Below are 27,935 nucleotides of genomic sequence, written 5' to 3' on the forward strand. Positions count from 1 at the left end.
TTTGTTGAACTGCTGGGCGATGACAGCCTAGGTGAGAGAAAGCCATCACAGATGCTGAGAAGTCGGCGCAGACTGGTGGGAAAAGAGCCTGTTGAAGGGGATGTATGTAAGCAGAGATTCTTCCGAAGCTTGTCTCCTTGAATTCAGGGACACCTAGCAAGTGTCCTTTGGGCATCTACCCTTGACGAGTTAGCAAGACATGCTGACCTCACTATATTCACAGTGCAGCTAGAAGCATTGACCACTTCCCCTAGTTAGCAGGAGAAAGCGGAGGTAGAACAACAAGCTATAGCATCCAGTCAGCAAAAGAAAACTGAGGTAAAGAATCAAATGGCAGCACTCACTGCGCAAGTCCAGGGTTTAACCACCCAATGGAATTACTCGTTTCCGGCCTGGGTGGATTCGTGCGGGATGAGGATGTGGTGGAGATGACGGGCGACATATTTGTTAAAAGTACCAGAAATTTAGTGCTGCCACCTGGTCGTACAAGCCACCATGCGACTTCTGCAAATGGCATTCGGGAAACAACCAAGCTCAGCAGTAGGGGCAATTGCTGCTTATGGGGAATTCAGGCACCATCTTTTCCTCAAAGACCGTTTCTGGATGCTCAAATTTCTCGTCAATTCCAGTGCAGAAATTTCTGTGGTCCCTCCAACTCCTGAAGAATGCAGACACCCTAATAGGTCATATGTTCTGTTTGCCGCAAATAATTCTCATATTCAGACACGTTGCTGGTGGATTTGAAGAATCACTGTGTTGTGGACAGCAGCACTTGTATGCAAGTGAGCTGTCGATCTTCTAACATCGTCACTCATCTGACAAATCTCCAACTTAGCTCCTGTATGTTCTGAGCATTGCTCAAGCACTTCCCTCATGAAGTAATCCCATCATATCACCATGGGAACATCAAATTGCAGTGACCCACCAGAGAGAGACAAAAGTCCCCAGATTGTCTTAAAATTGTAAAAGCGGAATTTAAGTACATGTGGGAGTTGGGAATAATTTGTAGATCTGACATCTGCTGGGCATTACTGCTGCATGTATTCCCAAAAAAGTCTCCTGGGGATTGGGGGCCACATGGAGATTATTTCACCATTCTCAATTTACAGGATTTCTCAGAGAACCTACACAGAAAATGTTTATTTGCAAAAATAGACCTGGTCCATGTTTCAATACTGGTGGAAACTTCTGATATTGCCAAGACAGTAGGAATGACTCCTTTCAGCACATCGGAATTTCTTCGGATGCCATTCTGTTTGCGGAATGCAGTTCAGACATTCCATCGGTTTATGGACCAAGTATTCACTGGCCTTGATTTTGTGTATATCTACAATGACGATATTCTTGAGGCAAGCTTGGATGAAAAGGAACACAAGCTCCATCATATGACATTGTTCCAGAGACTCAATTAATTTGGCATTGTAATTAATCCAAATAAATGTGTTTTTGGTGCTGTTGAACTTACATTTTTGGGACATAAAATTACTAGGCATGTTATCTTACCAGATGAAACTAAGCTTCAAGAAAATTTGAGATTTTCCTGCACCCATTACAATCGACCAGTTACGGCATTTTTTGGGGGATGATGAATTTTTACCGCTGTTGGAGGTTGGAGCTTCTGGTATTCTTTTCAACACTGTTCAGAGTGCTACCATTCACTGTGTATGCCCTGCCCTGATTTATCTTGTCATCTGAGTCAACTTTGAAGATTCTTGGGCATGAGATTTACTTGCATTCGGAAAAGCATGGTTTTATTTGGGACAGAGCAGAGGAGATCCTGTCTCACAAATTTGATGGTGTCTCAATAACGTGATAAAGATGACTGATAAGGGTGGGGAGAGGATATTCTCAACACAGACCTTGATAAAGCACTTGACAAAGTGACTCATGGTAGGCCAAGCCCGAAGATTAAATATTGTGGATGAACTGTACGGGACAAATTGGATACAAAGTTGACGGTCATAGAAGACACAGGGTCATGGTAGAGGGTTGTTTTTTCTGACTTAAGGTCTGTGACAAGTGGAGCTCTGCAAGGATCAATGCTGGGGCCTCTGCTTTTCCAGCACTTGATACTAGCAGAGCACCACTATCCATATACAACTAATAGGAAGTGGATTTTCCAAAAATGCAATAGGGAGGTATAGAGTAAATGGCAGAACTCTTGAAGCATTATTTCATTATTTAATGAAGGTGAAACTCGACAGCTCTTTTGGGTGTGAAGCTCTTAAGTTCTCTGTAAGTGGCAGCACGAGTTCATAAGGTTGTAAGGAAGGTGTATGGAATGTTTACCTTCAGCACTTGGGGCACAGAGAACAGAAGTTGGTAAGTCAAGTATTAGCTGTATCAAACCTTGGCTCGACCATATTCAGAGCATTTCTAGTTGCCAGTCTACATGATGGATGTGGAGACTTTGGAAAGTACTGCTTCTTTGTGCAGAAGAACTTCACTGGGATATTGCCTGATTCAGAAAAGGAGTTAAAAGGAGAGGTTAGACAAACCTGGATTGTTTTCTTTGCAACCTGGGAGTCTGTCATGGGAGGGGTGACCTGATGAAAGCTTATAAAATTATGACAGTGTGGTAATGTCAAATACTAGTGGGCATAGATTTAAGATGAGAAGGAGAAAGTTTAAAAGGCAAGATTTTCTTCTGAAGAGAGAGTGATCGGTGTAGGAACGTGCTGGCAGTAGGCAGATACAGTCGCAACATTCGAGAGGTATTCAGGCAGGCACATGAATGGCAGGGTAAGAAGGGATATTGATCATGTGCACCAACTGGGATTCGTTTAAAGGAGCCTCATAATTGTCACAGATTTTGTGGGTCAAAGAGCCTGTTCTTTTGTTCTATGCAAGTCAGTTTGCTAATCCAAAAATTACCCATTCATTCCAAATCTATTAACAAATTCTCTGTTGATACTATTATCTTCTCCCAAACTCCATGAGCTCTATTTCTGCCTCATCTCATTTTGGGTGGCATCTTATGTGAAGGATTTTTTTTGAAGTTCAAGTATACCATAATCCTCTTATTATTGGGCAAACTATGTCCAAAAAAAAAATAACTTGTCAAATATATCCTTTCAAAATTCAAGTTGACCTGCCCAACCCACTTAATATTTTCTCAGCTTAGAGCTACCAATTCCTTAAGAATAGATTCTAATTTTTTCCTTCCATTGAAGTTAGATCCATATAACCACCAGCACAGAACAGGCCAGTTCGGCCCTACTAGTCCATGCCGTAACAAATTCCCACGCTCCTAGTCCCACTGACCAGCACCCGGTCCATACCCCTCCAGTCCTCTCCTCTCCATGTAACTATCCAGTCTATCTTTAAATGTAACCAATGATCCCGCCTCAACCACGTCTGTCGGAAGCTCATTCCACATCCCTACCACCCTTTGCGTAAAGAAATTTCCCTCATGTTCCCCTTATAATTTTCCCCCTTCAATCTTAAATCATGCCCTGTTGTTTTACGAGTACTGTGACAGATTATGTTATATTTTATATGGTATATAGATAAGTTTTAAAGGAGATAAATTGTGGCAGGTTTTTTTAGTGTACGTCACATACAAACACTTCAAAGCAGATCTCATTTAAAATGCCTGAGCTCTGCTCAAGCCAGACAGTCCAGGCTCCCAGTGCCTTTGAAAAAACTTTGAAAAATGCCTATAAGGACTTTACAAGTCGGTGTTATTTGGATATGTGGTGGAGTAATGGATTATTGTTTTGGAAAGTAAAAGATGAACGAACTCAGAAGATTTGGTCCAGTGCCACAATCTGAGCTCTGTTTGCTGTTCTAATGGGGTCATGTGGTTTTCTCAGAGAGAGAGAGTTCTACAGTTCAGCAGCAGTAACTGGGACTAGAACATGACAAGCTGGCAAGCTTGTGGAAAAACCCCATTTTGAAGATGGATTGTAAGTTCTTAGTTCAGCCTGGACAAAGCCCTTGTGGTCCATACAAGAGGAGAGGACTGGCTGTATAATGTTTCACTTGAAATAAGTGAAAAAAAAAGGAACTCTGTGGTGACCTGAAAGAAAGAGGTTATCATCTAGAAAACCCTGATGGGGAAAGTTTCTTCGGCAAGACACTGAAGTGGCTGATCAGAAAGAATCAGTTGTGGGTGTTCAATAGCAGCAAATCTCTCTTTGAAAACCAACGAGAACCTTCCTGAGCAGTAACCATTTACCTTTCAAGCATCAAAGCCTAATGAAATTCATAAATGTTAAATTCTGTGCACAGTATAAGAATTGCCTGATACCAGTTAACTTGGAGGAGTGAGAAGTGAGATTGGACTGTGAATCAAAGATCTTATTTTGAACTTGTATACACATTACATACACATGTGCTTAGAATTAGAAGGGGATTAAGTTAAGTTAATAGTAATAAGTTAAAGTTTGATCCTGTTTTCATGTTTAAAGATAATTAAATGGTTATCAAAGCTTTCAGTGGGATATAGACCAGTTAGAAGAGTGGGTTGAAAGATAGCAGATGGAGTGTGATAAGTGTGAGGCGCTACATTTTTGGTAGGACTAATCAGCAAAGATCATACATGTTAAATGGTAGACATTTGAGTAGTGCAGTAGAACAAAGGAATTTATGAATTCCAGTACATAATTCCCTGAAAGTTGAGTCACATGTAGATAGGGAGATGAAGAAAGCATTTGGTATGTTGGCCTTCATAAATCAGAATATTGAATATAGGAGATGGGTGTCATGTTGAAGTTGTATAAGGAGGCCAAATTTGGAATATTGTGTGTAGTTTTGGTTGCAGAATTATAGGAAGGATATAAACAGAATAGAGAGAGGAAGAGGAGATTTACAAGACTGTTACCTGGGTTTCAAGGTTTTAGTTACAGGAAAAGGTTAAGCAGGCTGGGACTTTATTCCCTGGAGCCTAGAAGATTGAGGAATAATTTGATAGAGGTATTTAAAATTATGGGGTGGGGGGACAGATACAGTAAATACAGATCGGCTTTTTCCATTGCGAGTGGGGGAGATTCAAATGAGAGGACATGGACTGAGATTGAAGAGGGAAGTTTCGGGGAAACATGAGGGGGAATTTCTTCACTTGGGTTGGTGGGAGTGTGGAATGAGCTTCCGGCCGAAGTAGTAGATGCGGGTTCAATTTTAATATTGAAGGAAAAGTTGGATAGGTATATGGATGAGAGCGATGTGGAGGGTTATGGGCTGGGTGCAGGTCAATGGGACTAGGAGGGAGAAGGTGTTCAGCATGGACTAGAAGGGCCAAACTGGCCTGTTTCTGTGCTGTAATGGTTATATGGTTAAACTTTTGTTTAAGTAACCATTTGTCTTGATGAATTTCTATTACTGCTGAGTTTTTTGGGTAATCTGGGCTCATAATATTATAGAATCAGTGATGAGAAATATAGCAGAAAATGTCATGGAGATTAAAGAATTTGTGGAAGACTTAAATGAATGAATGACTCATTCAGAGGCTGAGCTGGACAAAAGACAAGCTGAAGGCACTGGAAGACAAAGCAAAAATAGGGGACACAGAAAAGAAAGGACTGATGGACAAGATCATATGGAAAATTTTAGCAGATGTAACAACGTAAGAATCAATGGACAGAGAAGGAATAGAGGGAAAAAACGCAGTGAGTTTCTTTGAAACATGGATCCCACAAATGCTGGGACAAAGCAAGTTAAATGCAAAGATGCACATTGAAATGGCTCACCAGACCCACAGACCCAGAAGAACCAGTGACCACAACCAGTCCTGGTAAGAAATGTGATCTTGGGAGCAGCATATGAACATTCAAATAATAATGGCCCATTAGTGGTGGACAATGCAAAAGTAATGTTTTTCCAAGACTTCAGCCCTACCTTGGTCAAGCAAAGAAAGGAATTTGACGAGGTAAAGAGACAACTGTGATCTAAAAGCTTTAAATATTCAATGATTTATCCAGAAACTCTTAGGCTGAATGTCTCAGAAGGTAATCGACAAATTTTCTTGAATAAAGAAGTGGAGCAATTTTTAGGAAAGTTATGAATAGATTAAAGTTGCCAGTTGAAAGGACTGAAAATACCATTTGAAAACAGGACTAACACCACAAAAGACATTTAAAATGCAAAATGCAAGAGCTATGCTGGAGCTAGATGCTGAGGGTTCAAGTGATTTTGCAGTGACAATGGAACTGCTTTGGAAAGAACTTAAAAAGGAGGTGCAAATTGGAATAGAGTCCAGGCTCAAGTACTCGTACTTGGACCTTGGGAGAGGGTTTTTGGTTTTTACAAGCAGAGAGAGGAAAAAACAAACAAGATTCTTCTCTCAGAGAAAAAGAAGTTAGTTCTACAGTAGCTTTAGAGGCTGCAAAATGGCAAGCTAGCAGCTTGTCAAAAGACCACATTTTGAAGATGGGTTGTGAGTTCTGAGTTCAGTCTGTTCAAAATCCTTGTAGTCCTTACAAGAGGAAATGGCTGGCTCGAGTGTTTCTCCTGAAACAAGAGGAACTCTGTGGTGATCTGGAAGAAAAGGTTATTATTTGGAAAACCCAAGATGGGGCAAGTTTCTTCGGCAAGACACTGAAATGACAGATCGGAGGAAATCAGTTTGCGTGTGTCCAACGAGCAACAAATCTCTCTCTGAAACCAACAAGAACCTTCCTGAGTGGTAACCATTTAACTTTAAGCACCAGAGCCTGGTGAAGATTCATAAATGTTAAATTCTGTGCACAGTATAAGAATTGCCTGATACCAGTGAAGTTGGAGAAGAGAATAATTGGACTCTGAAACAAAGAACTTTCCTGAACATATACACATTACATACACGTGCGCTTAGAATTAGAAGGGGGTTAAGTTAAAAGTAATAAATTAAAGTTTGATCTTGTTATTATGTTTAAAGAAAATTAAAAGCAACTTTTGTTTAAGTAACCCTTGTCTTGGTGAATTTCTGTTGCTGCTGGGTTTTGGAGACTTCTGGGCTCGTAAAAGTACCAATAAGAGAAGATGCAATACGATCTTCTTTTAGGGAACCAAGCAAGTCTGGTGGCAGAAGTTTGTGCAAGTGAGCATTTTGGGTCCAGTGACCATAATATCATTAGTTTTGTTAATTATGGAGAAGGATAGGTCTGGTCTTTGAGTTGAGGTTCTGAATTGGAGAAAGGCCAATTTTGAGGAAATGACGAAGGATCTTGGAAGAGTCCATTCGAATAAGTTATTTTCTGGCAAGGATACATCTAGCAGGTGGAAGTGCAGAGATTGCATGTTCCTACCAGGAATAATAACATACATAGGGAACCTTGGTTTTTAAGAGATATTGGAGAGCTGGTTAAGAAAAGGAGGGGGCTATATATGCGGTATAGACAAGAAGGAAGAAATGAGCAATTTGCAGAGTAAAATAAATCTAAGAGAATGCTTAAGAAGGAAATTAGGAAAGCAAAAAGAAGACATGAAGGTGCTTTGGCAGATAATGTGAAGGAAAATCCAAAGGGTTTCTACAAGTATATTAAAAGTAAAAGGATAGTAAGGGACAAGGACCCCTAGAAAATTAAAGTGGTCAACTCTGTGTGGAGACTCGTGAAATGGGGGAGATCTTAAACAATTTATTTTGCATCGGTATTTATGCAGGAAACTGGCATAGTGAATAAGGATGGAAGGGAAAGAAATAGGAGTCATGGAATATATGGAGTTTAAAGAGAATGAGATGCTTGCTGCCTTGCAATGAATAAAGGTGGGAGGAAGGGGGAGAAGGAGAGGAGGAAGCAAGAGGGAGGAACACAGGTTGATTGATAAGAATAAGTGGATACAGGTGAGGTGAGAGGGTAGAAGGGAACGAAGCTGAGAAGTGATGGGGAGAGAGCTAAGAAGTGAAGCTCTTAGATGGGAGGAAGAAAGGGAAGGAGGTGCTGGAGGGAAGGAGACAAGAGAGAGACCAGTGGAGGGGTGGAGGGGGGGGGGGGGGGGGGGGAAAGGTAAAAGGCAATCAACATTTTGGGCCTGAGACTTGAATCAGCAATGTGGAAAAACGGGTTAAAAAGTTAATGAGAGGAGAAGAGACATAACAAAATCCAATCTCTGTGGGAAGACCAGGTACACCTGAAGAATTGCATTATCAATAACTTTTGCAATGGGTGACATGTGGCTCATTCTACTGCAGGATCATTAAAACCATTGACATGAATAATTCTGCTGAATATAGTCGAAACAACTGCAGACAATTACTGCTTCTTATCATTCTACACTCACCAGGTGGCAGCATTGATGCAGCTCTTGACCAGAAACCTGCTGAAGAATCAAAACACTTTGAGATGCCTCCAGGCATGTAAACAACAGGGAATTTCAAGCTCTTTTCACCATCTGTCAGCCATGCTGACTGCAAACAAGTAGTAAACAAGGAAACAAAACACCTCATTCACACAATTCAGTGGGGAGAGAATTAGTATTGGCCTATACCAAAAACTAAAAGCTTTTCAACTCGACCAAAATCTGACTGGATTGGTCAACAGGCCAACATGGGAGAAGTAAAACATTCTCTTCAACTGGTTTGCGATTCTCCTTACGCAAACCTCCTGACAATTCACCAAGAAACAAGTTCCCACAAGCATTTGCTTTCCAACTATTCCTCAGGCACTGACAACAGTTAGCAGGCATCCAACACACCTCTTCAATTCTAACATTTACATTTAATGCCCAAACCAGGAATTTAATCAGTGAAGCAAGGTACCAGAGGCAAGAATGAGCTAGGCATCTTTGAGCTTCTTCTCCACAACTAATATGGAAGGATACACTTGTCTCAGGGGTGATTCTGCCAAGGTTCAATCATTTATTATTAGGATGAAAGGAATGTCTCATGAAGAATGATCAGGAGGAATGTGTAAGCGAGAGATGTAATCTCATCAAAACATTCAAGAGGGCAGGTGCCAAGAGAATGAGAACATTCTCCTCATGGAAGAACCTTGCCTTAGAATCACAGATTCAGAATAAGAGACCAAGGAGGAATTTCTACCTTGAGAATTGTGAATTTTTATAATTCTGCCAAAGGATGCTGAGACACAAAATATAGCTGAGCCTGAGAAAGATGCTTGGACTATTAAATAACGGGTTGGCAATTAGGATCAGATCAGCCACAACATTGAATGAAGGAACACACTCAAGGGCCTACTTAGGCTCTTATTTTGTTGTTTTGTACTAAATGGTGCAAATCTTAATCTCGGTAAAAAGATTCAGACCAACAGAGCCGCTGCGTTCTGGGAAATTATTCCCATTCTCCTGGAACACTTTACACAGCAAGCTCAGAACCGGACGGAATGTGGGTGCCATTCCAGTTCTGACTTTTTACCTCCTCGACCCCTTGTCATTTTCCTAGAATGCCTGCAGCCTAAACAGAACTGCAGGCATTCTGGGACCAATGGGCTAATGAATACAACGTGCTGCCAGTATGCTATCTAAACACGTGAACAGAAACCGAGATTTGCAATTTTGGTCGTTCAATGCCGGGATGTCAGAGACTCTTCACAATGGTAAAATCCCACAAAGTCTATTTAAAACACACATCTTATTCAAATACACAGGAAGATTTTCCATCTTCCAATGGATGCAAAGAGAAGACAGCCACCAAGAAAGATAGTTATATTGTGTATATAGGAAGCAGTGCAGCCTCTCCATTAGATTTTTCATCCAGATACTTTATACTGCAGCTTCTTCTTTCTTTGGCTTGGCTTCGCGGACGAAGATTTATGGAGGGGGTAAAAGTCCACGTCAGCTGCAGGCTCGTTTGTGGCTGACAAGTCCGATGCGGGACAGGCAGACACGGTTGCAGCGGCTGCAGGGGAAAATTGGTGGGTTGGGGTTGGGTGTTGGGTTTTTCCTCCTTTGCCTTTTGTCAGTGAGGTGGGCTCTGCGGTCTTCATCAAAGGAGGTTGCTGCCCGCCAAACTGTGAGGCGCCAAGATGTACGGTTTGAGGCGATATCAGCCCACTGGCGGTGGTCAATGTGGCAGGCACCAAGAGATTTCTTTAGGCAGTCCTTGTACCTTTTCTTTGGTGCACCTCTGTCACGGTGGCCAGTGGAGAGCTCACCATATAACACGATCTTGGGAAGGCGATGGTCCTCCATTCTGGAGACGTGACCCATCCAGCGCAGCTGGATCTTCAGCAGCGTAGCATTCCACCTTACTCCAAATGCAGATCAGCAGAACTAATGCATCCATTGCTGTGACCATCTCAAACTGCAGACTCACTTACTTACAGGTGTAATGGTAAATGGAGCATTTGTCTCCAGCTGCTTCTGACTGTTGGCATCATGCCACAAGCTGTTATACTTTATACTGTGTTTAATGCAATTCTTCCCACTGCTTTTGACTCTAGGAATGACAATACTGACACAGAATTTACCCCAGGAATGTCACATTAGCTTCACACAGTTGCGTGTGAATAATGCAAAGACAATCAAACATTTCCAGGCAAATCTGTTGATTCTGCGGGTCAATACCACATTTACCAGAGAAATTCTATGTTTCTCTCAAATAGAGCCTTCTCCAACTAAATTGCTACAAGGCAGTCAGCAGTAAATGCAAGAATTCCATCAAATTGACATGTATTATGCTTCTCCAGCTGTACGGTAAAGCACAAAAATAATCATAATTAAAGCCTGATTTTCAATAAAATTCCATCTACAATTTCAAATTCAACATGAAGTGCAAGGACTCTTTTGTGTCCGATCCACAAATGATGCAAACGATAATTACTTAAAAACACCAAAATGCTAAGGAACAATCAAGGATCTTCTTAACAAAAATATATTGCCGATGTTTTGGGCCCGAGCCCTTCAAGGAAAAGAAATCAGAACAGGCAGAAGCAGGAAATAACAGAAAATCTCAGAATTCAAACAATGGGGGAGGAATCCAAAGCAATTGAAATGGGTAGCCACTGGGAGATCCCATTATTGCGGTGAACAGAACGAAGGTGCTCAACAAAGTGATCTCCAAGTCTGTGGCTCATCATCCATTTCACCCAAAACACCCATTTCAATTCTCCATCCCAATTCCTTACCAACATGTCTTTCCATGGTCTAATGTACTGCCAAATTGAGACCATCTGTAAATTTGAGGAACGACGACTCATCTTCTGACTGGGCATCCTACAATCGGATGGCATTAATATCAACTTCTCTGGCTTTGCTAAAAAAAAATCCCACCACCTGTCTTCTCTCCATTGCCTATCTCATTTCGTACAGACATTGCCTTCTAGACCCTTAATAACACAGCCAATCTAGTTGTTGCTTTGAATTGCTCCTCCATTGTTTGAATTCTGACACTTTGTTCTATCCTGCTTCTGCCTTTTCAGATTTTTCCTAGAGGCAATATATTTTTGTCAAAAAGATCCTAGATGCTGAATAAACTACCTGAGTTCCTCCAGCATTTTGGTGTTTTTACTACAATCACAGCATCTGCAGCCTCTCATGTTTCAAACAATAATTACAATTGTTTTCAAGGCCACCATTCAGTCTTTTGCAGGTAGAACATTGGAAATAGGATCAGAAATCAGCCATTTGGCTCTGTAAGACTCCTCCATCTCACAGCAAAATTATGGCTGATCTTCATCCTCAAATTCATTAATATTTCCTATTCCCATTTTCCTTGATTCATCCATTATTCAGATATCCATTGTTCCCATTTATGTAGTCAAAGATACTGTAAACTTCCACAGCTTCTGAACATTGAATTTTTAACATGCAAAACCCTGCTCTCATGAGGAAGTTTTTCATCTCAGTCTAAAATGCCTACCACTTCCTTTTGAGATAGTGACCCATAGCTCTCAACTCCTCCATCGACTCACCCTGTTAACTTGTCGAAGAATTTTGTACATTCCAATGAAGTCACATCTCATTCTTACAAACTCAACAAAATAGAGGCCTAGTGTACACAACCTCTCAACACACCCCAAAGATCTACTATCCCAAGATCCAATTTGGCAAGTGTTCACTGCATTCTCTCTATAGCAAATTTAACATCCAAAATTACCTCAGGCATGATCTCATCATTCAATATTGTAAGATTTATTTACTCTTTCAATAAACATATCATTTATCTTTCAAATTGTCTTCTGCATGTTAACTTTCTGTAATGTGAAGAACATCCAGGTCCCTCTGAACATGATTTCCCAAATGTTGGGAGGATTAAACAGAAATGTTGGGTGATTATTATATATCATCCAACATTTCTATTTTTCCTCCCAAAGTGGATAACCTAATTTTTTCTACATTGTGTTCATTCTGATGTGTTGTTGCCCACTCACTTGCCTTATCCATGTCTCATCAATTACTCTTATTCCTTGTCCTGTATCATCTGCAAAACTAAAAATGTTGCATTTGGTCCCCTCGAATTGTGACAGATTGCAAAATATTTGAGGCCCAAACACTGACCTCTGCAGTACTCCAGTCACAGCCTACCAACCTGAGAAAGACCTGTCTAATACCTGGCTATTATTTTCTAGTTGTTAACTAATGAGCAATCCATGCTAATATATTACATTTTCCATGTCCTCCAACCTTGTTTTTCAACCTCCTGAGTGGGATCTAATTGAACACTTCCTGAAAACCCAAATGGACAATATCTACTAGCTTCCATTCATCTGCTGTAGTAGAATAGATCAGTGGAAGCCAGTAGTTATTTTCTATTTGGATAAAGAAAAGCTCCAATTGATTCATCAAGCAGGATTTCCCTTTCCTAAATTCATGTTGGCTCTGTTCAATAATACCATTTTCCTGGTGCCTTGATATCACATCCTTCATTATAAATTCTAGCGTTCTCTCTACAACTAATATCAGGCTAACACATACCCAAGTTTTCCACCATCTTCCTTTTTAAAATAGTGGGGAATAGAAAAGAATTTCACGCAGACAAGCATGAGGTAACGTTATGAATCTTGGGATGTCAAATGCTAATAGGAGTGATTTCACGATCTGTACAGTTTTTGGGATGCAAGTTCATTGCTCCTTGAAACAGGTGACACAGGTTGATAGGTAGATAACACAGCATATGGCATGCTTCCCTGCATAGGCTGAGACCTGTGTATGAGAGCTGTACAAATCATTGGTGAGACCACATGGAGTATCAAGTAAAGTTCTAGTTGCCACACCACAGGAAGGATATGGTAGCACTGGAAAAAGTATTAAGTGATTCACCAGGTGTGGTCTGGAACACAGAGTTTAGACATGGAGAGATTTGATTATGTTTATTATTACTGGATAAAGAACAAAGAATAAATAGTAAATGGTAAAGAACTTCAAATTCCTGGGTGTCAATATCTCTAAAGATCATGTTGATGCAATCATGAAGGCGGCTCACCAGTGGCTATAATACTTCGTTAGGAATTTGAGGAGATATGGCATCTCAACAAAAACTTGTAAATTTCTGCAGGTATACTGTGGAGAACATTCTGTCTGGTTGCATCACTGTCTGGTATGGAGCTGACAATGAACAAGACAGGAAGAGGCTACACAGAGTTGTGAATTTGGCCAATGCCTTCATGGGCATTATCCACTCAATTAAGAGCATCTAAAAGAAAGCATCTCTTATCAAGGACCATCATCATCCAGACCACACCTTTTCACTGTCACCATCACAGGAACGAACACCCAACAGTACAAAAACAGCTTCTTCCCCTCCACCATCAGATTTCTGAATGGACAATGAACCATAGACACTTTTTCTCTTCTTTTCACTAAATTATTTATTTTTTTAAATGTGATTTCTAGCAATTTTTGTACCCATGACACACTGCTGCAAAATAGCTAATTTTTTTGACATGTTCATGACAATAAATTCTGATTTGGATAGTCGAAGGCTGAGGAATTACATTAGAAAGGTTCACAAATTTTTCAGGGCCAGAGAGTGTACAAGCATTTTCCATGGGTGGGAAGTCAAAACCTAGGGGGCATAGATTTAAAGTGGCCCAATGACTCACTTTTGCACAACAGATTCCAAACCCTATTACAGAAAGACCAATAAACACAAAATCCCTTTGTACTGGAGCTGTTTCCCTATTTAAATACTGTTCTTTCATTCTTCCTAAATGATTTGAACATTTTTCATTTGAATGCTGTAACTGTACCTGATTCTACCGTTTCCTCTGGCAGCACATTGCAGATATGGACTGCCCTCAGGTCCACCTTTAATCTCTCCCCTTAAACCTATGCCCACCAGTTCAAAAACTGTCTACCCTGTGATAGACTAAGAGGATTCACTTTATCCATGTCCCTCATTATTTTATAAATCTCCTTAAGGTCACCTCAGCCTCCTATAGTGCAGGAAATGAATGTTTTTAAATTAAAATTTTCTCAAGTTTAGAGATACAGCACAGTAACAGGCCCTTCCAACCCACAAGTCTATGCACCTCATTACACCTAATGTGACCAATTATCCCACTAGCCCATCTATCTTTGGAATATGGGAGCACCTGGAAACCGCAGCGGATTTGAACTCAGGTCACTTGAGCTTTAATAGTGTTGCTCTACGACCCACCCTATCCAAACTTTCCCTACAACTCAAGCATCTGAATAAATCTCCTCTTTGTTCCTTCCAACCTATTGATATCCTTTTTGGAGCTGGCCATCCAGAACTACATACAGCAATCAGAGGTAAACAAGAAAATTTGCAATTGCTACAATCTAATGCACTACACAAAACGCAGTTTCCATTGGAGGTAAAAGGCAGGAAACATTTCAGGTCTGAGACCTTTCCAAGGAGTGCTGAAGATCAGGCAGATGAGAGGAAGAGCACAGACTAGTTGGTAAGAGTTAATAGATGGATATAGGTGAGAGGGTAGAAGAAAAAGAAGCTGAGAAGTGATAGGGAGAGAGGGCTAAGACAGAGCTCTCTGAACCAAGGGGGTGGAAAGCTAGAGGAAGGGAGACAGTGGGATGAGGGAAAGAGGGAGACCAAGGGCAGGGTTTAACATAAATAGAGGGTTGATATTGATGTTATCTGGTTGGAGACTGCCATAAAAGAATACAAAGCATTGTTCTTGCAATTTGTGGGTGGCCTCAACTTGGCAGTACATGAGGCCTGAGACAGACATGTCAGTAGCAATGGGGTGTGGAATTAAAGTGGGGTTAGCCACTGAGAGGTCCTTGCTGTTGTAGCAAAGTGAAGGTGCTCGATGGATGATCTCCAGACTGCGTCCAGTCTCATTGATGTAGAGGAGGTCACACCCGAAAAACCAGATGCTGTAAATGACCCGTGCATTCACAAAAAAATTCTGGAAGAACTGTTTGGATCCAAATAGTGGTGAGGAAAGAGGTGCAAGTGCAGTATTTCTCGTGGTCACAGGTGTATACCAAAGGATGAATGGACAGGGGGGCCGCAGAGGAAGCGATCCCTGCAGAAAGTGGAGAGGGGCGATGTGTCTGGTGGTGGGATCCCTTTGTAGGTGGCAAAAATTGTGAAGAATGATAGAATGGATGCGCAGGCTAGTGGGGTAGTAGGCAAGGACAAGGTGTGTCTGTGGGAGTGGTGGGGAAGGAGAGGGGGCCAGGGCAGATGTGCAGGAGATGCAGGCGAGGGCTGGTCTAATGGCAGTAGATGTTCCCCTCAGGAAACGATGCTGAATCTGCCCAAATGAAATAATTTTCCAAATATGCTGCTACTACTTACTTAATAATTGATTCTAACCTTTTTCCCAATTATGGATGTTTGACTAACACAAAGACTCCAAATGCTAGAATCTTTAGTAAAGAATTGCTGGAGAAACTCAAGTGGAGAGTGAGAACAGCGTTGAGTAGAAATGGTCAGTCAACATTTCAAGTTGACACCCTTTCTCAAGATTAAGATAAAATGGTGAAATTGCAGATACAAAGGGGAAAATAATCTGGAGAGGGGCCCCAGAGGTGATAGGTTATAGGATGCAAAGTGTGAAAAGTGGAGAGACAGGCAGAGAGAGAGACTAGGGATGAGTTGAAAAGATAAGAGAAGGAAAAAGTACAGGAGCAAATGTTTCAGACAATTTGTAGTTGCTCACTTTTTGTCAAGAGTGCAATAATTTACTGGCAGTTTTCCAATCTTCTGATACTTCTCCAGAATCCAGATTCTTGAAAGATAATTATACATCTACTTTCTCAGCAGCCACTTTTGGGCTCCAAGTATGCATATTGTCCAGATCAGGAGATTCATAGTCTTAAGCCATATTAATTTGCCAAAACCAATCCTCTCATGATGTGATATTTCATTCCTCCCCAGGATTATTCAGCATAAATAGGATGTTCACATTGTTATATACTTAAAGAAACTCCATTTTCTCTCCATTTTTATGTCCCCTCACAAGTTTCCATTTATTTTCTTCATTATAACCATATAACCACTTACAGCACAGAACAGGCCAGTTCGGCCCTACTAGTCCATGCCGTAACAAATCCCCACGCTCCTAGTCCCACTGACCAGCACAAAGTCCATACCCCTCCAGTCCTCTCCTATCCATGTAACTATCCAGTCTTTCCTTAAATGTAACCAATGATCCCGCCTCGACCACGTCTGTCGGAAGCTCATTCCACATCCCCACCACCCTTTGCGTAAAGAAATTTCCCCTCATGTTCCCCTTATAATTTTCCCCCTTCAATCTTAAACCATGCCCTCTAGTTTGAATCTCCCCCACTCTTAATTGAAAAAGCCTATCCACATTTACTGTCTGTCCCTTTTAAAATCTTAAACACCTCTATCAAGTCCCCCCTCAATCTTCGACGCTCCAGAGAAAAAAGCCCCAGTCTGCACAACCTTTCCCTGTAACTCAAACCTTGAAATCCTGTCCACATTCTCATGAACCTTCTCTGCACTCTCTCTATTTTGTTTATATCTTTCCTATAATTTGGTGACCAAAACTGTACACAGTACTCCAAATTTGGCCTCACCAATGCCTTGTACAATTTCATCATAACCTCCCTATGTTTGCTGAATTTATCCAGTCCATATCTACCTCAAGTTTTTGCCTAATTAAATGTTTTTCTTTCAACTTAATACTCTTGTTAACTTCCTTGGTTAGCCACTGTTGCTTCATGCTTCTCTTGAAATCTTTCCCATTTAAATAAAATTTCTGCTCCATTTAATGTGTATCCGTATCGGTGCTGTGCAATTGCTCAGCAAAAGGAGGTGCAAGGCGCTCCTTCCTTCAAATACCCTAAGAGTCATCCTTGGTGAGGTGTAGTACCTGCTTAGCCTCCCAGTCAGGGTCACATGAAGCCATGGATTGCAGATTCTACAGATTGAAATTTATAGTTGTAAAACAAAAAACATTGGGCAGATGAATCTGATCAATGGCCAGGGTTACCCATCCAGTATTTTTCCCTTGTATAATCATGAACTCAACATCGACAACAGTCTTATTTCAAAGATGGAGCCTTCACTGAAGGAGAATAAGGGAGGGAACAACTACAATTCAGAGGGTCAGAGATTGTGACGGATGGAGACATGATTGCCCACATGGAACGGTAAGGCACCTGAATGATGAATGAATGTGTAATCATTTTGCACGACTTCCACTGCTGTATTGCTTTCCTGATAATATGACCAAGTTAACTTTAACAATAGCAAGTTTATTTTAAAATACTGTACATTCTACATTGTACATATGCTCCAAAATTCTTTCTTTATGCATCCAAACAAGTACTTCATTTACAATAGTATACATAAACTGAATTAGAAAGGCAATAAATACAAAAGATAGATGGATAATAAATATTCAGTTATCTTGGAGCAAGAAAAGGTGACTGCAATAGTGCAGTCAGTCCTTTTATGGTGTTGGAGCAGTCCATGATTGGTGTAACAAGGGAGGTTCAAGAATCTGATTGCTGTTGGAAAGAATGGTTCTGGAACCTAGTGGTGCTGGTCTTCAGGCTTCTGCACCTTCTGCCTGAGACCAGGGTGATGGGGATCCTTTATGGTATTGGCTGCCTTCTTGAGACAAACCTATTTAACGGATAAGAGATTGGAGCCTGCGATGGACCTGGCTACATGTGCCACCTTCTGCATTCCTGGACAGTCAAATTGCCAACCCAGGCTGTGATGGAACTGGTGTACTTTTCAGAGCACCTTTTGTAGTTTGATAGAGTATTTGATGACATGCCAAATCTCCTCCCATCTCCTGAGGGATATTGACATCTTCTTCACAGTTGCTTTGATGTGCTGGCTCCTGGAGAGATCTTCTGAAATATGAACTCCAAGGAACTTTAGCCAGTTTGATCTTCTTTCCAGTGTAATTCCCAGACCCAAGCTTCCTTTTTTCAAGCAGAATACAAAATTCTCTCTACTTCAAAGGAGATTGTTTTTGAGGCCATTTGTAAAACCTGTTTCATTACCTATTACCAGATACAAAATAGCTCTGAAACTATTCTAAATTCACTCTGAATAAATGTTCATGACCATGCTTCTCAACTTGATTAACCATAGCTACATGAAGATTAAAGTCTTCTGTAATCATTGAATTGATTTTCTTTTAAACCAGTGTTTTAAACGTGTTGATTGCCTACGGTATTAAGACTTATTATTCAAAGCGTAGAGACTGTAAAACTCAAATGTTCTGCGGTCTTTTGTTCCAAAGGACTGTTACCATATTGCCGAAGCCTGTCCATATTTTTTCCTCACATTCATAATGATTCAACACACACCAATACAGCACGCAAATAGCCATTTTTTAATTTGTGAATCATGGAATTCTGCAGCATTAAAATGAGTCAGTCAATCAGCCCAACATCTTCGGCAGGCAGTCGGCATCCTTCTATATTCACTGCATTGCTCAGCACTTGGGCCACAGGCTTTAAACTTCTGTGATTCAAGCAAGCCAAGATCATCATCTTAGATGGTCCCTTGGGATCAAGGATAAATTACTGCGACTCCAGTTCTCAGCTGACAAATGAGGCCAATGTAGGATCTGCAGGTGTTTTTTCCGCCATAGACAGGATAGGAAATGGTTGGCAGGTTGGCTGGGTGGATAACTTGGGAGGTGATGCATTCTCTCCATTATTGATACGGGTCTAGATTCACAACCATGTAAACACTCTGAAATGCACTCTGGGCTTCACCATGCAAGCCACTTTGTGAGGGCAATAAGCTAATGCTGAATTAACAACTAACATAAAAAAGGCATAGGAATAAAATGGTCTTTCTCAGGTTGGCAAATTGAGACTTGGCAGGCAGTGGAGGAAACAGAGGCTGGACCCAATTGTTCACAATTTGGCTGGGGATGAAAAGACAAAACATGAATATAAATTGTGATGAGAATTCAAATACTATTCAAGAGGATATGTACATGCTAAGTGAGTGAGCTACAATATGGCTGGAGGAGCATAATATGCAAAATGTGACATTATCCACTTAGAGAGAAAAAACAAACGCTGAGTATTTTTAATAAAATCAGTGAGATTGGAAAATGTGGACAGTCAAAGGCACTTCGGTGACCTTGTATACAAGTCATTGAAAGCTGATACACAGGTGCAGCAGGCAATTAGAAAGGCATATTGTACACTTTATTGCAAACTGCAAAGTTATCTTACTATTTATGTCGGGCTTAGAGAGACCATACCCAGAGTATGGAATTTTGCACTCCTTACCAGAGAAACATGCTGCAGAAGAAATGCAGTGAAGATTCACCAGACTCATTTCTGGCTTATTTTTCATTTTCATTTTCTTTATGAGGAAATCATTTGTCCTGTTGATGTGACTCCATCCTGTTTCTTGAAATAATCCCTTCAATCCCAAGTCACAAATTCTCCGCACCCCAACCAATTCTCATCCTACTCACTTACCCATTGGTACCAATAGTACAATACGTCAACTGGCTGGAGTTCCAGAAGGAAACCCATACATTCAAAAAAGCTCAAAACAATTACCAATCTAATTGCATATTTTTGTTGACAAACTTGTGAAACGATTTTTACACTTAAAGATCAGCACAACTTTCAAAAGTGCCATGATTAATGCTGACTATATTTCTCCAAACTACCAATGCAGAAGAAGTATCAAAGGTTTAACTAGATAAGACTAGATAACAAGGGCTTTCTGACTCTTGATCAGCAACAGTTGCCCATGTTGGTTTAGCCTCTACCTCAGCATAAGGACAAAGAATAGACGTGAAAGAATTCAATATAAACCAAGAACAAAACCACAAATTTCTGGTCTGAGAAGTTCAAACTTTCAGTTCGACACAGCTTTACCCACCAGGTTAAAAAGGAGACCAATGCAAGGTTTCATCAGTAAGGTTACAGATAAGCAAAATTTGTATCTTCAACAAAGATCCAAGTTTTTAAAAATGGTCAGTCTGTATGTAGCTCAATGGATACATCCATTTGTGCACAGGAACTTACATGAAGCAAAACAAGATGCCCCATCCCCTCCCATCGCATAAATGCAGGGAAACCATTTCGCCCCAATGAACAACAGGGACCCAACCTCCACCCTCCTCGCCTCTACTATGTCACCCCAACGAACAACAGGGACCCACCCTCCATGCCTCTACTATGCTACCCTCACTCCTTTGCGAGCACCTCTCCCATCCAATAAGATCCCCACCAGTCCCACTCCACAATTCCACCAGTCACAAAACTTTGTAACTTCCAGTAGTTCCACCCCCACGTCTTCACCTTCGAGTCCCACCCACTCCTCTCCCCATCTCACCCCACACACTCACCCCACTCCTCCTCCCTAACCCCTCACACCCTTCCTCCCCACTCCTCCCCCTCACTACCTTCCTCCCCGCTCACACCACCACTCTCTTCTCTGCCTCATCTCTTCCACGACATCCCATCCTCCTCCTCCCGCCCACATCACTCCTGCCCTGCCCCGCCCCCCTCCCTGCCCCGCCCCCCTCCCTGCCCCGCCCCCTCCCTGCCCCGCCCCCCTCCCTGCCCCGCCCCCCTCCCTGCCCCGCCCCCCTCCCTGCCCCGCCCCCCTCCCTGCCCCGCCCCCCTCCCTGCCCCGCCCCCCTACACCTTCCCCCCCCTACACCTTCCCCCCCTACACCTTCCACCCCCTTTCATCTTCCACCCCCCTACACCCTCCCCCCCCACACCTTTCCCCCCCCACACCTTTCCCCCCCCACACCTTTCCCCCCCACACCTTTCCCCCCCCACACCTCCCCCCCCCCCCTACACCCCCCACCTCCTCCGCCTGCAGAGTTAATAAGTTAGCGCACTCCGTCACGAGTTAGTCTCAATAGTTGCCGGTTCACCTGTTGTCCGCTCGCTCCTGCTGACGGCCGGGCTGAGTCCCGCACGGACCGGACCGGACCTGCCGGTGCGGACGAGTCGGGCCGCCGGCAACACCAACCGTTCTCTGGCCGCCCCGCTGATCACTCGCTCCCCTCTCGCCGAAAACCAACCGCCATCGCGCCGCCGCCGCCGCCGCCGCCGGGCACGCTGGGAAACGCGCGTTCCCGCGTGCAGACCCGCCGACGAGCACAACACGACAGGTGCGCGCCCGCCACCTGACGTCACCCGTAGGGAGAGAGGGAGAGCGGGAGGAGCGGGGCGTCGGTAGGATTGGAGTCGTGTCTGATGGGACGAGAATGGGCACAGAAGAGGTAAATGTCAGAGCGTGTGAGGCCTGCACTTTGGGAGAAGAACTGACAGGGCGGGCTCTTTTCTAAATTAGGAGAAAATTGAAAATACCCCGCTGTAAAGGGCCTTGGGAGTCCTCGTGTAAGTAGGAAGCCACATGGCATGTTGCCTTTCATTTCAAGAGGAATCACACGGTACAAATCGTGTACAGGATGAGCCCCAGAACTTGATCATAGTGTTGGTTGGGATCAATGCCCTTTGAACAAGACTGGCGACCCGGGAATCTGGCACTGACTGGCGACCCGGGAATCTGGCACTGGCTGGCGACCCGGGAATCTGGCACTGGCTGGCGACCCGGGAATCTGGCACTGGCTGGCGACCCGGGAATCTGGCACTGGCTGGCGACCCGGGAATCTGGCACTGGCTGGCGACCCGGGAATCTGGCACTGGCTGGCGACCCGGGAATCTGGCACTGGCTGGCGACCCGGGAATCTGGCACTGGCTGGCGACCCGGGAATCTGGCACTGGCTGGCGACCCGGGAATCTGGCACTGGCTGGCGACCCGGGAATCTGGCACTGGCTGGCGACCCGGGAATCTGGCACTGGCTGGCGACCCGGGAATCTGGCACTGACTGGCGACCCGGGAATCTGGCACTGACTGGCGACCCGGGAATCTGGCACTGGCTGGCGACCCGGGAATCTGGCACTGGCTGGCGACCCGGGAATCTGGCACTGGCTGGCGACCCGGGAATCTGGCACTGACTGGCGACCCGGGAATCTGGCACTGACTGGCGACCCGGGAATCTGGCACTGACTGGCGACCCGGGAATCTGGCACTGACTGGCGACCCGGGAATCTGGCACTGACTGGCGACCCGGGAATCTGGCACTGGCTGGCGACCCGGGTATCTGGCACTGGCTGGCGACCCGGGAATCTGGCACTGGCTGGCGACCCGGGAATCTGGCACTGGCTGGCGACCCGGGAATCTGGCACTGACTGGCGACCCGGGAATCTGGCACTGGCTGGCGACCCGGGAATCTGGCACTGGCTGGCGACCCGGGAATCTGGCACTGACTGGCGACCCGGGAATCTGGCACTGACTGGCGACCCGGGAATCTGGCACTGACTGGCGACCCGGGAATCTGGCACTGACTGGCGACCCGGGAATCTGGCACTGACTGGCGACCCGGGAATCTGGCACTGACTGGCGACCCGGGAATCTGGCACTGACTGGCGACCCGGGAATCTGGCACTGACTGGCGACCCGGGAATCTGGCACTGACTGGCGACCCGGGAATCTGGCACTGACTGGCGACCCGGGAATCTGGCACTGACTGGCGACCCGGGAATCTGGCACTGACTGGCGACCCGGGAATCTGGCACTGACTGGCGACCCGGGAATCTGGCACTGACTGGCGACCCGGGAATCTGGCACTGACTGGCGACCAATGCATGGTGTTATTTTTTATTTTTCACACCATAAACCACACTGACCAAGATACATACATTTTCCTTTTCAAATATATGCAGTGTCATTTTCTCCCCCCTCCCTCCTCCCATCCCACCCTCCCTACCTCCACCCCCCATTCATTTAAAGTACAAAATCTAAGACACATTAAACCAGTCAAACAATGTTGTCATTCAATAAAAATAAACAAGAAGTTCCACTGAGTCAATTCTTTTAATTTCCTTCTCCTTTCGTTAATTTAGGTGGTAGATGTCCCCGGTAGGTTTTCTCTATTGTGTTTCATGTATGGCTCCCATATTTGTTCAATTATTTCAATATTATTTCTTAAATTATATGTTATTTTTTCTAATGGAATACATTTATTCATTTCTACATACCATTGTTGTATTCTCAAATTATCTTCCAATTTCCAAGTTGACATAATACATTTTTTTGCTAGAGCTAGAGCTATCTTAACAAATCTTTTTTGTGCACCATCCAAATCAAGTTCAAATTCTTTATTTTTTATGTTACTTAGGAGGAAGATCTCTGGGTTTTTTGGTATGTTGTTTTCTGTAATTTTATTTCATATCTGGTTTAGATCTTCCCAAAATTTTTCTACTTTCTCACATGTCCAGATTGCATGAATTGTTGTTCCCATTTTTTTACAACGAAAACATCTGTCAGATACTGTTGGGTCCCATTTATTTAACTTTTGAGGTGTAATGTATAGCCTGTGTATCCAGTTATATTGTATCATACGTAACCTCGTATTTATTGTATTTCTCATCGTTCAAGAGCATAACATCTCCCATGTTTCCTTCTTTATCTTTATATTTAATTCTTGTTTCCATTTTTGTTTAGTTTTACCATTTGTTTCCTCATTCTCCTTTTCTTGCAGTTTAATATACATATTTGTTATAAATCTTTTGATTGTCATTGTATCTGTAATCACATATTCAAAGTTACTTCCCTCTGGTAACCTCAGACTACTTTCTAATTTGTCCTTCAAGTAGGATCTCAATTGGTAATATGCCAACACTGTATCTTGAGTTATATTATATTTATCCTTCATTTGTTCAAAGGATAATAATCTATTTCCTGAAAAACAATTTTCTATTCTTTTGATCCCTTTTTTCTCCCATTCTCTAAAGGAAAGGTTATCTATTGTAAAAGGGAGTAACTGATTTTGCGTCATTATTAGTTTTGGTAATTGGTAATTTGTTTTATTCCTTTCTACATGAATCTTCTTCCAAATATTGAGCAGATGATGTAATACTGGAGAACTCCTAGATTGTACCAATTTTTCATCCCATTTACATAATATGTGTTCAGGTATCTTTTCCCCTATTTTATCTAGTTCTAATCTAGTCCAATCTGGCTTTTCCCTTGTTTGATAAAAATCTGATAGGTATCTTAATTGTGCGGCTCTATAATAATTTTTAAAGTTTGGTAGTTGTAAGCCTCCTTGTTTATACCATTCTGTTAATTTATCTAGTGCTATCCTCGGTTTCCCCCCTTTCCATAAAAATTTCCTTATTATTTTCTTTAACTCCTTGAAGAATTTCTCCATCAAGTGTATTGGCAATGCCTGAAATGGGTATAGTATCCTTGGGAAAATGTTCATTTTAATACAGTTTATCCTTCCTATTAGTGTTAGTGGTAAATCTTTCCAATGCTCTAAATCGCCCTGTAACTTTTTCATTATTGGATAATAATTGAGTTTATATAGATGGCCGAGATTTTTATTTATTTGTATACCTAGGTATCTTATTGCTTGCATTTGCCATCTGAATGGTGATTCCTTCTTAAATTTTGAGAAATCTGCATTATTCATTGGCATTGCTTCACTTTTATTTACGTTAATCTTGTAACCCGACACTTCTCCATATTCCTTCAATTTCTTATATAATTCTTTTATTGATAGTTCTGGTTCTGTTACGTATACTATAACATCGACCGCAAATAGACTGATTTTATATTCCTTATCTTTTATTTTTATCCCTTTTAAATTATTTTCTGTTCTTATCAATTCTGCTAGTGGTTCTATAGCTAATGTGAACAATAAGGGTGATAGTGGGCATCCCTGCCTTGTTGATCTGCTTAAATTAAATTGCTCTGATATATATCCATTTACTGTCACTTTCGCCAATGGCCCCTTATATAATGCTTTAATCCAATTAATATACTTCTCTGGTAAACTGAATTTTTGCAATACTTTGAATAAATAATTCCATTCTACTCTGTCAAAGGCCTTCTCTACATCTAAAGCAATTGCTACTGTTGGCGTTTTACTCCCTTCTACTGCATGAATTAAGTTAATAAATTTACAAATATTGTCTGTTGTGCGTCTTTTTTTAATAAATCCAGTTTGGTCTAGATTTACCATTTTAGGTACATAATCTGCTAATCTGTTTGCTAATAGTTTAGCCATTATCTTATAATCTGTGTTAAGTAATGATATTGGTCTATATGATGCTGGTGCGAGTGGATCTTTCCCTTGATTGGTATTACTGTAATTATTGCTGTTTTACATGAATCTGGTAAGCTTTGTGTTTTATCAATCTAGTTGATTACTTCCAGGAGGGGAGGAATTAATAAATCTTTAAATGTTTTATAGAATTCTATTGGGAATCCATCCTCTCCTGGTGTTTTATTATTTGGTAGTTTTTTTATTATCTCTTGTATTTCTACTATTTCAAATGGTTCTGTTAATTTATTTTGTTCCTCTATTTGTAATTTTGGTAGTTCAATTTTAGTTAAAAACTCATCTATTTTGCCTTCTTTCCCTTCGTTTTCAGTTTGGTATAATTGTTCGTAGAATTCTCTGAAGTTTTCATTAATCTCCGTTGGATTATATGTGATTTGTTTGTCTTTTTTCCTTGATGCCAATACCATTCTCTTAGTTTGTTCTGTCTTAAGCTGCCATACTAGAATTTTATGCGTTTTTTCTCCTAGTTCATAATATTTCTGTTTTGTCTTCATTATGTTCTTCTCCACCTTATATGTTTGTAGTGTTTCATATTTTATTTTTTTATCTGCCAATTCTCTTTTAGTTGTATCTTCCTTCATTGCTAATTCTTTTTCTATATTTGCTATTTCCCTTTCCAACTGCTCTGTTTCCTGATTGTAGTCCTTCTTCATCTTGGTTACATAACTTATTATTTGCCCTCTGATGAACGCTTTCATTGCGTCCCATAGTATAAACTTATCTTTCACTGATTCCGTATTTATTTCAAAATACATTTTAATTTGTCTTTCAATTAATTCTCTAAAATCCTGCCTTTTAAGTAGCATGGAGTTTAATCTCCATCTATACATTCTTGGAGGGATGTCCTCTAACTCCATTGTCAATATCAGGGGTGAGTGGTCCGATAATATTCGAGCTTTATATTCTGTTTTTCTTACTCTGTCTTGCATACGAGCTGATAACATGAATATTGAGTATGTTTTATGTCTACCCGAATAATATGAATATTCCTTTTCTTTTGGGTGTTGTTTCCTCCATACATCCAAAAGTTGCATTTCTTGCATCGATTTAATTATAAACTTGGTTACTTTGTTCTTTCTGTTAATTTTTTTCCCAGTTTTATCCATGTATGAATCCAAATTAAGGTTGAAATCCCCTCCTAATAGTATGTTCCCTTGCGTGTCTGCTATCTTCAAAAAAATATCTTGCATAAATTTTTGATCTTCTTCGTTAGGTGAATATACATTGAGTAAATTCCAAAACTCCGAATATATCTGACATTTATCTCGAGTACTTCGACGTTAGGGATGAAAGCGCTCCAATGAATGTTGAGGATGGAGCGGAGACAACGCTGGTGGAACCGTTCTAGGAGCCGTAGGTGATGCCGGTAGAGGACCCACGATTCGGAGCCGAACAGGAGAGTGGGTATGACAACGGCTCTGTATACGCTTATCTTTGTGAGGTTTTTCAGTTGGTTGTTTTTCCAGACTCTTTTGTGTAGTCTTCCAAAGGCACTATTTGCCTTGGCGAGTCTGTTGTCTATCTCATTGTCGATCCTTGCATCTGATGAAATGGTGCAGCCGACATAGGTAAACTGGTTGACCGTTTTGAGTTTTGTGTGCCCGATGGAGATGTGAGGGGGCTGGTAGTCATGGTGGGGAGTTGGCTGATGGAGGACCTCAGTTTTCTTCAGGCTGACTTCCAGGCCAAACATTTTGGCAGTTTCCTCAAAACAGGACGTCAAGCGCTGAAGAGCTGGCTCTGAATGGGCAACTAAAGCGGCATTGTCTGCAAAGAGTAGTTCACGGACAAGTTTCTCTTGTGTCTTGGTGTGAGCTTGCAGGCGCCTCAGATTGAAGAGACTACCATCCGTGGGGTACCGGATGTAATCAGCGTCTTCATTGTTGAGGTCTTTCATGGCTTGTTTCAGTATCATGCTGAAGAAGATTGAATGATGCCACCATCATCACCCTGTACAAAAACAAAGGCGAGAAATCAGACTGCTCAAACTACAGGGGAATCACGCTGCTCTCCATTGCAGGCAAAATCTTCGCTAGGCTTCTACTAAATAGAATAATACCTAGTGTCGCCGAAAATATTCTCCCAGAATCACAGTGCGGCTTTCGCGCAAACAGAGGAACTACTGACATGGTCTTTGCCCTCAGACAGCTCCAAGAAAAGTGCAGAGAACAAAACAAAGGACTCTACATCACCTTTGTTGACCTCACCAAAGCCTTCGACACCGTGAGCAGGAAAGGGCTTTGGCAAATACTAGAGCGCATCGGATGTCCCCCAAAGTTCCTCAACATGATTATCCAACTGCACGAAAACCAACAAGGTCGGGTCAGATACAGTAATGAGCTCTCTGAACCCTTCTCCATTAACAATGGCGTGAAGCAAGGCTGTGTTCTCGCACCAACCCTCTTTTCAATCTTCTTCAGCATGATGCTGAAACAAGCCATGAAAGACCTCAACAATGAAGACGCTGTTTACATCCGGTACCGCACGGATGGCAGTCTCTTCAAT

At 42.1% G+C, this 27,935-nt stretch overlaps 1 protein-coding gene across 3 annotated transcripts in view; it reads right to left on the bottom strand.

Moving 5' to 3' along the window:
• The window catches only part of tjap1 (tight junction associated protein 1 (peripheral)), a 220,193-nt gene extending 198,819 nt beyond the window's left edge, over positions 1-21,374 (bottom strand). For 2 of the 3 annotated variants that reach the window (XM_069887923.1, XM_069887921.1), the window contains exon 1: positions 21,165-21,374. The gene's annotated coding sequence lies outside the window, so the exon portion shown is untranslated. The remainder of the gene's footprint in view (positions 1-21,164) is intronic. The other variant, XM_069887920.1, reaches the window with a different exon arrangement.
• Between the last annotated feature and the right edge of the window lie 6,561 nt (positions 21,375-27,935).

This window comes from Narcine bancroftii, chromosome 6 (genome assembly GCF_036971445.1).
Source record: "Narcine bancroftii isolate sNarBan1 chromosome 6, sNarBan1.hap1, whole genome shotgun sequence".
NCBI classification, from domain to species: Eukaryota; Metazoa; Chordata; class Chondrichthyes; order Torpediniformes; family Narcinidae; genus Narcine; species Narcine bancroftii.